The sequence below is a fragment of the Ambystoma mexicanum genome, chromosome 2q (assembly GCF_040938575.1).
Source record: "Ambystoma mexicanum isolate Mex_15411 chromosome 2q, UKY_AmexF1_1, whole genome shotgun sequence".
NCBI classification, from domain to species: Eukaryota; Metazoa; Chordata; class Amphibia; order Caudata; family Ambystomatidae; genus Ambystoma; species Ambystoma mexicanum.
Genome location: NC_090924.1, coordinates 1,487,238,998 through 1,487,252,872, shown reverse-complemented (window position 1 = coordinate 1,487,252,872; position 13,875 = coordinate 1,487,238,998). Strand labels below are relative to the sequence as shown.

The following is a 13,875-nucleotide window of genomic DNA, read 5'->3' as shown; positions in this document are numbered from 1 at the left end:
AAATTCCATATCTGTGCTTCTCTTACACAGCAACAATAAGGCCTTTCACAAAGTCGAACTGCATTTCATCATAGACTGGTTTGATCACCCATTGCTTACTTCGTTTTGAAAACACCTTAGTGTAGCGAGGCATCCTTACTTTACCCCTAGTCCTAGATTGTTCACGTCTGACATTGCTGTTATGGGACAAGACCGCTAGTAGAGTGCAATGTTTCATGCCCCGAAAGCTAAAATGCAAGCGGTTTGGTCTGTACTTTAGGCACATATTGTGGAACACCTCCAAATCTCCTGTGTGACAGAATTCTGTCAGTCCTCTCAAATCTCTTGATAGAGTTTTGTCAAAAACAATCTTCTCAATGGCTTTGTGTGTCGGTGAAGATGGAATCAACCACTTCTTCTTCCGTGCCTCCTCTGGGGACAAAGGGTCATGTTCACATTGGTGGAAATGTTCATTTGCTGTCCAGCGGTGCACGTTGGTACAGTGGTGCATCAGTGACCGCCATTTTTCAAGTAGTATTTCCACTGACCCCTCACAAGTTTTTGAGCTCCACCAAAGATGGTTGGTGATAGAATGTGACCACTGCAAAATACTTTCAAAACCTTTTTTTTTCCCTGCAGCCGAGATTTTCTTATTGATTGATTTAGCAAGATGCCATACGTCAAATTGATGTTTAATATGTGGGAACTGCTCTCTCATTGTCTTGGCAATTGAAACGTGTCTATCCGTGGCTATGAGGTCGATGTGCATTCCCCTCGATTGTAGATATTCCACTGATTTTATAAAACCTAGTTTCTCCATGGCCACTGAGGATGTACATTGTGTTACCTGCACGACCACCAAACTCACAATTTTCTTACTATCCATGTCCTGAAAGTGGTAGGTGCAGTACTTGGCAGAAAATCCAGGGCTGTCGCTCTGTCCATCGCCGGCTAGCCTGAATCGTTTGCCTTCGAATGTACTTGCTAGAGACAATTGTTCAATTTTCCAAGCATCACTAATGGCCGGAAACAGATAATCACGTTGGTATATGTAGTACAGCGCTTTAGAAATGAAATGGAGTCCCACAAACTGAAAGAAAGCCTCTAACTTTCTAAAACTGGAGCCACTAAAAAGTGATGCAGCTGCACACAGTAGATTGCCTGCTGGCAGTTTCCCCAGCATCGGTTGTGCAGACCATGAGAACCTATGATTTAATCTACAGGCGGCATTTATTTTGACGTTACTGCCTTTTATTTGACGAGTCACATTAATCAATGGCTTCCCACATACTTTCCCTCTAATGGAATGCACATATTTCAGCATACTTATAATTTCCATCAAACAACTGTCGAATACAATGTATTTGCTCTCTTTCATTAGACTGTCATCCTGCGTCAACGTTGTTTTTGGCCTGTGACGTTGCAGAGATTTCAACACATTGGAAAGTAATATCGCTGATATCAAGTTCTGATGCGTCTATGGATGCTGCGGCTGGTTCATTCTCTGTCATTTCAACATCTATTACTTCAACATTGATGGGAGAACACAACAATGTCGACAGGTTTTTTGGTGGCAAATTTTTGGTGGCTGTAGATTGTGTAAATTGATCTGCAACTGCTTCAGAGCTATCTTCAATACATTCAATAACATCTTCTTGTGGTGGTGCGGTCGCACTGTAGCTATGGTCCAATGCAACTTTGCTGTAGTCTCCAAACACAGTTAATTCATGTTCTGGCCATTGGATATGAGCATCTCGAGCCTGAACACGCCTCGCCTCAATTAATAGTTCCTCCATAGTGTACACGGTCTGGCAAGCCTCATCTCTCATTCGCTTCACCGTCTGTGTGTGTATAGTTCTGACACCCACGGGTAACTGGAGGAGAGATTGGAAAAGGGATGTTCAGTTTAAACACAAGATGGAGTGTAGTAGAATTGACTGGAAAAAAATATAAAATAGTCCCCAGCACAAACATTTTTTTAAAGTTATGAACTGTTTGTAACTAACCTTTTTTTTGTTTTTTTTGTTTGCAACTTTTTTGACTCGAACTTCAACATCTGCACGCTGTAGCTCCGATTCGTTTCCGCATGTCCTCCCTTCCTCTTGCGCTGCAACGACTATATTTTCTGTATCCGCATAGACAGCAGGGAATGAGGCTCCATCGTCTCCCTGAAACATAGTACTTTCATTACTATGTATCAAAATATTGTTAGCATACAACACACGTGAGGACGAACACACAGGTACATCTCAATAGCCAAACACGATTTAAACATTGTGTGCAACAATCAAACGACAAGTATTCGACCAGTGATGATCTATTTCGATGGAACTGTCAGTATCCATACCTCTGGCTCTGCATGGACTGCCATGAATGGTTGTATTGGAGAGGAGGCATCCGCATCTCCCTGAAACACAGTACTTGCATTAGTATGCTTTTCAATATTGGAAACACAACACACACTTGGGGTCGACGGCACAGGCACATATAAAGAGATAACCACAAATGATGCATTGTCCAAAAGAATCAAGGAAAATCCAAATATGATCACATTTCATCGACTTATTTCAACGATTCCTTTACATCTGCATCATCTAAATGAGATGTTGTGATTGTGGTGGAAGCTCAGTCGTCTCCCTGAAACACAGTACTTGGATTAGTATGGTTTTCAATATTGGAAACATAACACACACTTGGGGTCGAACGCACAGGTACATATAAAGAGATAACCACAAATGATGCATTGTCCAAAAGAATCAAGGAAAATCTAAATATGATCACATTTCATCGACTTATTTCTCCGATTTATTTACATCTGCATCATCTAAATTGGATGTTGTGATTGTAGTGGAAGCTTCGTCGTCTCCCTGAAACACAGCACTTGCGTTAATAGGAAAGAAAGTATAGCAAATCGAATCACGTTACATGATCACGCATGATGGAGCTGTCATTATCCATACCTCGTGCTGCTGAAGAATATCTATGGATGTTGCAAATGTAGTGCGCACTTCCGAAAGCTGTTGCGCCGATTCGTATACGCATGGTCCCGCTTCCACTTCCCCTGGAATTACTTGAATGTCAGGCTCTGCATCAAGTGCAGGGGGTGACGCTCCATCAACTGCCTAAAACATAGTACTTGCATTAGTGAGGATTACAATAGTGAAAACATAACACACACCTGGGGTCGACAGCACAGGTACATATCAACGGCTAACCACGAATGAAACATTGTGTAGAACAATCAAACGACAAGAATTCCAGCTCTGATGATGACGCTCGATGGAGCTGTCAGTATCCATACCTCCTGCTGTTGAAGAACATCTAGAAATGTTGTAGATGTGGCGGACGCTTCAGCATCTCCCTGAAAGACAGTACTTGCATTAGTATGGATAACACTAATTATAACTGAAAATGAACACGAGTGGACGATAACTAAGGTGTATATCAATTGGAAAGCACTAACCAAACATTCGGTAAAATGATTACACGATAAAATCAAACTATTACTTGACATGCATGAAACAGGTCTGTAGCGGATTAGCCTAGTAAGATTTCCTGATACACGCTAGAAGTGGTTGATAACTGCGACCACGTCAAGGATGTAGAATGTTCTTGCTTCAGATTCAAGGGATAGTCAAGAAGTTGTAAAGGTAAATTAATGATTGATAATGAAATGCCAATATTAAAAATAGCCATGTAAGGCGACAGAATACTTGTAAAATGCTCAATACAGCACAGTTCCCTGTTCCCATATATATATACATTGCGTTTGTGGGTTATGAAATCGAAAAAGAATATATTGGTAAATGTCATTATTCAAAAAACTATACAATCATATCAATATCGAAATTATTACAAGGGATAGAACACCTACAATATCAACTAATCCATTCGGATACCTACACACTACCCCAAGGCCTAAAGCTAAATCCGGACACTTGACTCACCGGTGGCGGAATGTGGATGAATAGAGTGGGAATAGCGTTTTCGAGCAATTTCCGTGTCGTTCGCCGTTTATTCTTCTTTGTTACCCAAGATGTTGTGTACATGTCCAAGGAAAAGTGCCGGCTGCAGATGTGGTATCGATCACCCCTCTTGTCCTCTAAGACTTGTTGGACTCTACTTTCCAGCTCATCCAGTGGATATCCGCAATGTCTGACCCATTCTCTTATTCGATCAACAGTTTTCGGGAATATATGCATTGTAGTGCCTTCAGATTTCGCATGGGTCTTCGAAGGGCAACCGCTAATCGAACAGGCAGGCATTGTTGATAAATCTGAAAAGTAAATATCGACATTATTATACAATCTTCAAGAATAAGGATTTGATACAAAAGTAAATGAATCATACAATGATCAATGCAAGGTTTGTTTTGGTCGCAGGAACTATACCAGTTCATTATGTGCGGCTTAGTATTTGCATACGTTGCAGAAATGTATAAATGATGTGACTAAAAACTGAACATGTGACTCATCCCTTGGATGTTCTGTATTGCACGTGAAGGAAACTTGCTTACATCATAGACTGGACCCCCGAAGGATGCAATTCGATGACAATTGACACAGATGAAAATAAATAGATCTATTGATAGCATAGCAATGGACATTCAAGTCAATAGCAATGAGATCAATGAACATAGCAATATTGGGTATTCTACTCGCAAATAGATAGAAATTTAAAAATCTGCGAAATATGACCAGGATACATGGCCTTACCTTGACCAACAAACAGTTGGATTCAGCAAGCAGAGCAGTATGTTGCGGGAGAATAGGTGGATGGCCACAGGTAGCGCACTGATGGGTATGCTCGAAGCGGTCACAGAAGTTCACGGATAGCATGACGACGAGCAGATTAGCATAGATCTCAGTGGTTCCCAGGTAGCACGTTCAGGAGTTGACTTGCAAAGCACAAAGATGTTCTCATGAGACATATCGAGTGGTTTTTAAAGTATTTGAAACTGGGGTGTGTTTGGAAATGAATGACGTATGTATGTCGTGGTATTAGTGGGGCGGCCTGCTTGAAGGGGAGGCCTGCATGGAGACACAGGGTCTGAGGAGGCCATGTGACCGATGGCCCCTTGGCGTGGGACACCTTTTGAAGTGTACATGTAGTTTGGCACCTTGGCCTTTTTTGCGCCCCTGACAGCCCCTCATGCCAGCGCTCATCCACTGGCGCGAACCGCCTTTATATCAATATATAGTATATCGCCTTTATATCAATGATAGTATATCGTTGCTTATAGATAACAAATGCCACATACCGGAGATTCTTGTGAGCACAGACCCACACTTCAACCGGTGTATTATAGTGGTCAAGACCCTAAGGCCTGTATAATCCAATGGTAATTGTTAGTATAGATATATGTGTGATTTTTATAGAGACATAACCTACTGAAAGACTTTGAACAAGTGTTATTTAGTGCATGCATTATCGAGAATATGTTATGTTAGCTTAGATAGATAGTGACCACCCTGCTTCACAGCGACCAGACCTTCACCCATTCTGAGCACAGATGTCTGACGTCCATCCTTGAATGGAGACACACTTGATTCATTTAAAAAATCGAAACAAACGTTGTTAAAATATATGTGGTGTTTTATTTTGTATCTTATTTTCATGACACAAAAATACAAGACTTTAAAGATTATACAGGTCAGGTTGCAGCACAGCCAGAGAAAATCCCCTGTACTGACCGCTGTCACTCGGGAACGTTTCTCTAATGGCACGAACGGCACAGGCGGGTATCACTCTTCGAACGCGGTGTCCAAGCCTCCCGTGAAGCCACCATGTAAAGGAACGATAGGCCACCAGCCTGTACTACCTGTGAAAAGGAATGAAACAAACTGTTTTTAAATGACCAAGATAAGTTTAATAAACGTTTGTTGTCAATGACAATTCTTGTAACTAATGGCATTCTGCACGGACAAATGCTATCTAGACAATGCACACTATTGAATGACTTACATGCGTTACAATGATATGTAGATGTAATTTTGGATATAGTAGAAGAACGTGAAATAGGAGTGGCATGGCAAGCAGAGTATACTTACTCGTTACTCGGATTACGAGGACGAACAGTTGCGTGAAGTTCGTGCATAAGCACCATCATTATTCTCAACACGGCCCGTGTGAGGCAGGCTGCCCTGAAGTCTGGCAGCTCGGTGATGCATTGCGGTCGTGGCTCGCCTTCCGAAATGTAGGCCAGGCATCCTGAGTTTTCTCGGCAGCAGCAGTTCTCGTCCTCACTTGGCATTAGCTTGCACCGATTGCATGTGCACCAGGTGGAGACGCCGTCCATTCGACTAGGCCCAGGCTCTTCATCTGTTAATTCGTCCTGCCAACTGCCGTCCGAATCCCCATTGTTTTCGCGTGCTTCCCTTTCCAGTAGTTCCTCCTCGGTATACTCGGGCTCGTACATGTAGGGCATTATTGTAGCCATTGTGTGTTAAACAAACTAAAATAATTTATAGCGGTGGTACTGGTATCTGTTCACACGGGCTACAAGCGGCAAAGGTAGCTGACCAGAGCACTGAAACGAGTCACAGAATACTCAAAGTAACACAGAGAGAGGAATGGAATCGAAAATCTGCTGCTGTGTGTTGTGAAACGGTCTGTTTATACTTATTGAGGAAAGAGGCGTCCTGCCATTTCCATGGCGACACATCATTAGCTGAAGCGCAGCGAATGTTGACACGAGACATGCTTTGGCGTTGGGAAATGGGCGGTACGAGTCTGCTGATGACAGGTTCAGGGGTGGGGGAATTGATTTAGTGCCGCAAAAGCAGGTCAGCCAGGGCGATCGGGGAAAAGATAGGATTATCAGAAAATGGCGGCTCCCTGGTGCTTGTTTTCGCGTGCGTTTAATGGGCGAAAACTCGGGTAAGGTCCATAGGAAAGTTTTCTAAAATCGAGCCACTTAGGCTTAAAAAAAACATGGCCGACCCGTAGGGACAATAACATTTTTTACTAGACCATGGCCCTCATTACGACCCTGGCGGAAATCGAAAAACGATGGCGGAAATGCAATACTGCCATCGAATAGCGCTCGGTGCGATTATGACCCGTCACCGTAAAGTACGATGCCATTAGCGACACCGTAGTGAACGCCAACGCTAACTGCACCAAGTACGCGCACGCGCGCCATGCAAAACCGTAATTACCACCATGGCGCAACGGTACGCGAATTCTGACCCTAGCGGACATTTACCTAACGCCATCAAGCATGGCGGAAAGTACCATTCCGCCATGGTGAGAAGTACGGCATCGCGAACCAACCGTAAATGGCCCTACTGAGTGCCTGTACACCACTCCCTGGCCACATTGCACAACTCCTCGTAGGTGCAATGAAGTCACACAATGCAACCAGTGAAATGTACAAGTCACCCATGCATGCCAACGAACAAATGAATGTAGGGGCTCCAAGTGCCTTGTGAGTGGCCATCCATATTTGCCATGTCACCATTGCCGTACTGATGCAGCACAGGCATGTGAAGGTTCAAGTACAGCAATATGAACTGAAATATGAGACAAAACAACAACAGGCCCCCATCGCTTGACACCAGTGTAAGGCAACATTCAAAGCAGTATCCTGAGGGAGACTGCACCAGCCCTGTACTCTTGCCAGTAAACAAACCAACCATCAGCATAAGCATGTACCACACAAGTTGGCAGAGTGACTGAGCAGCCAGGCTCATCTCAAGAGGGGCCAATGGGAGCTGCAGGGCACAGATGGCACGAATACAGAAGCTATTCCAATGGACATGACCTCAGTCTCCCTCCAAGAAACGCACGCAAACACAGGCACCTGTGACCAGCCATATTCTGATAATCACATCATTCCACCAATCCACCTGGCTGACCGGCATCTGTTACACAAAAGCTAATCCCCCGCCCCTGAGCATGACATCATTAAAACAGTCATAATGGCAGCCCCTATCCCTGACCTCACTGGGCTTCGTAGGCAAATGCGCCCAGTACAGTACCACACAACTATACTCAGAAGCCGGAACCCAATGCAGATCTTCTCACAATACATCGCTCCACAAATAGGAATATGCTACATTACTTGCAAAGAATAACGCTACACGGTTAATATCATAATTAAAATTTAATGCACAACTAAATCACCAAGCCCATACAGCTATTAGGTCATGAACTCCAAAATATATTTCATTATTGTGGGCTGCATCCGCAATAAATGACCAGCTTCTTCTTGTGTGACGCCCTGTTCCTTCATGGTACACAGGGGCTACATTCATGTTCAAAAAGGCAACATGGAAGCGCCTAGAACCGCAGGGCCGTCCCATTAGGTAGGCACTAGCCCAGCTGAAAGGTCGATATGTTGCTCCTAGCCACTAGTACTGCGTAAGGGCATGTGGCCCATTGGCGATCGTCCCATAAGATCGTAATGGTGCTCCACTGATTAACACGAAGCAGCAGGTGTCGGGAGTAAAAGCCATCTGCAGGAGTGGCATACAGATGGCAGCGGCAAAAGGGGAGGAGATACCTGTCACCCAAATGAAATGAAAAAGAATAGTATGGGCATCAGAACTTCATTTGAATTACTCACTTCAATGATCACACTAAATCTACAGCCATATGCATGCTAGCCCACTCAAAAGGATTATTCCCACCCAAAAATCACTTCCGAATCATAACTATATAAATCGAGGTGAAAACACTATTACAAACGAGTCTTTGGGCCTCATTACACGGACGGCGGTAAGGGTTAACGGTCACCGTTAATGGCAACAGTGACCGTTAACCCTTACCGCCGTACTACGAGGTCCCTTAGCGGGTTGGTGCTTTAACGCCTGCTTTTTGCAGGCGTTAAAAACCAACCCGCTAAGGGACCTCGGAGCTAATTACGGCACCGCAAAATTGCGGTGCCGTAATTAGCGCCTTCCCCATTCCCATAGAGCCCTATGGGGCAGAAATGGGAATGGGGAAGGGCAATGGCGGAAGGGGGATTTACCGCCCCACCAACCTTGGAATGGGGCGGTAAATCCCCTTTCTGCCAAGGCGGTGCCGGTATTTTACCGGCATGAGCCATGGCGCTAATAGCGCCATGGCTCACCGCCTTCCGTGTAATGAGGCCCTTTGTGTGCATGCGTCTGTTAAAACAGAATCCATTAGATGGGATTAGTAACGTGCATAGACACAAGTGTTTGAAGGTGCGTCGAGACAGGGAGGGTTCAACAAGGGCAGATAGACGATGGTCCCACTATGGCAGCTCTGCATCACATAGCGCAGGGGAAGTGGATAGATTCCAAAAAGCCATGTACATGGCAAACTCTCAATTAAATCATCTGTCCATGCATCCATACATCATTCCCTCATCCCGGTATGAAAACGCCTGATTATTTACTCACATAACATGTGAAATTTCCATTGAGTCTGTGCGTAATGCAGTCTGCAAAATCCACTGTGCTCCAGGCCGGAATTCCAGTGTTGTGAAGTAACATGTATTTGGGAACGTCCGGCCTTATCGTCCACTACGCTATTGCGCATCCCATACTATTCATATCAATCATTGCATTCTCGCCATGGCCCCTGTCCGAAGGACATTAAACAATAGAACGTTATATTTGCAGTCAGACCTGTGGGCGTCTCCTCGCCGTTAGCTGAAAACCGAAAGCGCTGTCCTTCGAATTCCTCATTTGCAACATCACGTCGAAAAGGCATCTGTGACCGCTTGAAATCACAAATTCATCCATGTAGTGCGGCAGTGTCTGAAAATGGCAACTGGCGTCACTCACAAATGGGACGCCCCGCCCGTCGGTGAACCTCGGTACAGTGCTGCATGAGGGTCCACCGTTAATCGAGTACTACATTCCACTGACCCTTCACAAGTTTGTTCGCGACTGCAAAGATAGTATGTGAAACAATGGGACCATAGCAGAATGAACATATGAAGCAATATTTCACTGCCATCGGGATTAAATACATGATTGTAATAGCAAGATGCCATGCGTCAAATTGCAGCGTTGTGTGCGGGACGTGCTCGCCCAAAGGGGATTGCAGCTTGCACAGGTGGAATGAATCACCACAGGTGGAGGCTATACAGCCGGAAAACACATAAATTGCACACCCAACCCCCTCCCACAACCACACCCACTCCAAAATGCTACCGGCAGGACTAGCGATGTTGGCCCTGGGGGACCTGATAGCACTGCAAGTACTCCAACTTCAAGAAGAAGACGAACACCAACTACTACAACAACCGGCCGCACAGAGGAGACGCAGGAGGAGGAGGAGGGCAAGGTAGGGCCAGCAAGGCCCACCAGCACAGCCACTACCACCACGCAGGCAGCCCGCAATCCCACGCCTCCGAGCTCATCCGTTCAACCTCACTGATGAGCAGATCCACACCCTCTACCGTTTGGACCGGGACACCATAACCGCCATTGTGGACATGACACACGCTGACCTTGTCAGCATGATAGATAGCCCAACCGCCATCCCACCCCTACTGAAGGTGGTGTCTGTACTCCACTTCCTGGCCACAGGCACCTACCAGCACACAGTCGGACAGTTGCATGGCATTTCACAGCCACTGTTGTCACGGACACTATTGCAAGTGCTCGATGCCCTCCTGAAGCACGCGACGACTACATCTCTTTACCACGCTCGGAGCAGGAGATTACAAACACAAAAGTGGGATTCCATGCACTTGCCGGCATACCGGGTTGCATTGGTGCCATCGACTGCACCCATGTGGAATTGGTTGTCCCACATGCCATGGAGGTCCAGTACCGCAACCGAAAACAATATCATTCTCTTAATGTACAAATGGTCTGTGACTCCAACAGGATCATTACACATTGTTGTGCCCGATTTCCTGGATCAACCCATGATTCTATGGTCTTGAGGAACTCTACAATACCACGCTACATGGAGCGACACGCAGGGAACAGATCCTGGCTACTCGGTGAGTCTCATTTCATGCATGATAATGTGGGGTATGTGATGCGGCAATGACCTGGCAGGAAGGGGGGGGGGGATGCGTACGTAGCAATGTCATTCCACAAACATCCTTTATTGTCCACATACAGGTGATGCCGGGTATCCACTCAAGAGATGGCTCCTCACACCACTCCGGAACCCACAGAACCAGCATGAGGAGGACTACAACCATGCCCACTCACGTACCCGTGTAGTCATAGAACAGGCATTTGGCCTACTGAAGGCTCGTTTCCGCTGCCTCAGCAGGTCTGGCGGGGCACTCCTGTACCGCCATGAGAAGGTTGCAAAGATGGTCATGGCTTGTGTCATGCTACACAACATGTGCGTACGTAGAAATGTGCCCATGCCCCCTGACGCAGAACTGCAAGCACCTGAAGATGGTCATGATGAGGGTGGGGATGTGGCAGCACCTCAAGGAGTCCGCGAGGCACAGGAGGGCCGTGAAATTCGTCAGATTATCATAGATTCATGCTTCTAGCACTCACGCCTGGTGGCTGATACATGGACACGGGACTTGTGGCACTGTGTGTGTCTGGAACATGCACAATATGGACTGTACGCCTATAAAGGCCTCGTACACAAAGATCAATGTCCACACATCTCATTGGATGATTGTGAAATGTTTATAGCATATGTGAAATTATGTTACACACCCCATCGACCCGCCACCCAAGAAAGCCCAACACACCCCCTCCACCCTCCTACCTCCCCCCCGAACACCAGTGTCCAAAGATGCTCATTGTCAGTGGGCAGACGCTATTGCAAGCCCCCTCTCCGGGTATCAGGGGCACCCCTGCCTGTGGAGCGCAGGTTCCTCCCAGATCTACGTTGGGGGCTGCCCTGGACGGAACTTGCAACGGATGATGTCTCTGCCTGCTCACGTCCATGCATGTCCCTAAGGGTTTGTGAGAGCTCAGTGAGCACACGGCGCACAGCGGCAAGTTCAGCACATACGTCTTTGGACGTCGCATGCAGTTCCCCCCTCAGGCTCTCGGTGCTTCTCTCCATTTGTGCCCTCAGGCTCTCGGTGCTTCTCTCCATTTGTGCCCTTAGTGTCTCTGTACTTCTCTCCATTTCTGCCCTTAGTGTCTCTGTACTTCTCTCCATTTCTGCCCTAAGTGTCTCAGTAGATGTTTCTATGGCTGCCTTAGTGCCCCCACATTCATCAGCATGCTCCTTGAGGAGCGTGGCCAGTTGCTGCTGTTGCACGATCACCTGGTCGAGGGACTGTTGCCTCTGCTGGGCCATGCCCATTTGCGGTGGTGTCACAGAGGGGCTGATCACCTCATGTTGCCTTGCCACAGGGCTTGTGGGGGATGGCCAGTCGTCGTCTTGTGGGTGCCCCTGCGTGGTATCCTCCTGGTGTACGGGATGAAACAAACAGGGGGATTGAGACAGGTCATGGATGGATCCTACATCGACAGCACCGTTTTCTGTGTCGGAGCATGCTGCCATTAATGCAGTGTCACTTATGGTGCTGCTGCCACCAGAAGCAGTGCCTTCTGTGGCATCCATTGGGGGGACCTGTGGTGCTGCTGTTGTGGGCATGCTGGCTGCTGGGGTGCCTGTTGAAGTCCCCTCCTGTGTGCTGCCACTTGATTTGTGCTGCTGCCGTGTCTTGATCCGTGCAGCTGAGGTGGAGGGTCTTTGGCCGTTGGTCTTGGCCCTCTTTGCTGGTGTGCTGGTAGGGGTGTCCTGAAGCTCGTCGTTTGAATCGGACCCTGTGTTGGAGTAAAGGAGGGCGAGCGTTATTTATGGGTCTGTGGAAATTGGAATGGCAATGTATCACATGCATTGGGGTGGTACCTGAGGGTGATTTGGGTCAGGCCCTTGGAGGTGGTTTCATTTTTGTGTGGATTGAGGATGCAGTTGTTTTGCAGCCTGCAGTTAGGGTGTGCATGCTGCACGTGTAGAGGGTGTTTTTAGGATTTTTAATTATTTATGTATTTAATGTGACTTTTAAAGTGCGCTATCAGGCCAATGTATGTGGACGTTGTCCTGGACATGTGTTTCTGTTGCACTATGTGGACACATGGTACTTCACATGATTGGACATTGTGGATTTAGCATTGTTTTATTTGGCCCACCTACCTGATTCTTCGGATGTCTGCACTCCTTTCTCCATCCCTCCGACTCCCTCTATACTCTCCATTCCAATGGTGGAGGCACAGATTTCTTCCCAGGGGGTCAACTTGATGGGTGATTCCGATCCTCCCCCGGTAGCTGTGGCAATGTTACGGTTGGCTGATAGTATGCTCCGTACGCGTATCCGCAAGTCGTCCCATCGCTTTCTGCATTGCTGTGGGTTGCGGGGTGCGGTCCCCACCGCACTTACCCGCTGTGCCACCAGGGCCCATATGGCCTTCTTGTTCGGAAGTGCCGTCCTGGTCATTTGCGTCGAGAAGACGACGGCAGCATTCTCCTGGAGGGTCTCTGTGAGCACGGTGAGTTCCTCATGGGAGAAGTGGACCTGCCGCTTGCGGTCGCACGCTTTTTTCGCATTTTTTCCCATTTTTATTGTTTTCACTAGGGTGGCTAACGGGTTGGGATGTGTCTCAGGGTAGGATTTTTAATGGTTGTGTTGGGATTCTGATTTTATAGGTGTACGGCGTGCTGTTTCCCGTTCCGGGCCCATGTTTTTACTTCCGTTTCCGTATATTTACGGTCACCGTATTTTGCGATTACCGCTCATTACGGTGACCGCTATGATGGGTGGCGGAATTGCACCTAGGGCGCTGTACGACGGCGGTGAGGGGCGTTTTGGGGACATTTCCGCCATCGCGGACTTTGCACTTCCGCCATGGCGTAGTGCTCGTGCCCGATGGGTCAGAATTAGCCGCACTTTACTCCGTCGTGCAATGGCGGAAACGCTATTTACGCTATGGCGGTCAGGTCAGTTACTTTCCGCCAGGGTCGTAATGAGGGCCCATG

General features: G+C 47.0%; 1 protein-coding gene across 5 annotated transcripts in view; it reads left to right on the top strand.

Moving 5' to 3' along the window:
- LOC138570311 (zinc finger protein 84-like) overlaps positions 1–13,875 on the top strand; it is a 362,312-nt gene that overhangs the window by 340,563 nt on the left and 7,874 nt on the right. The gene's annotated exons all lie outside the window — the stretch shown is intronic.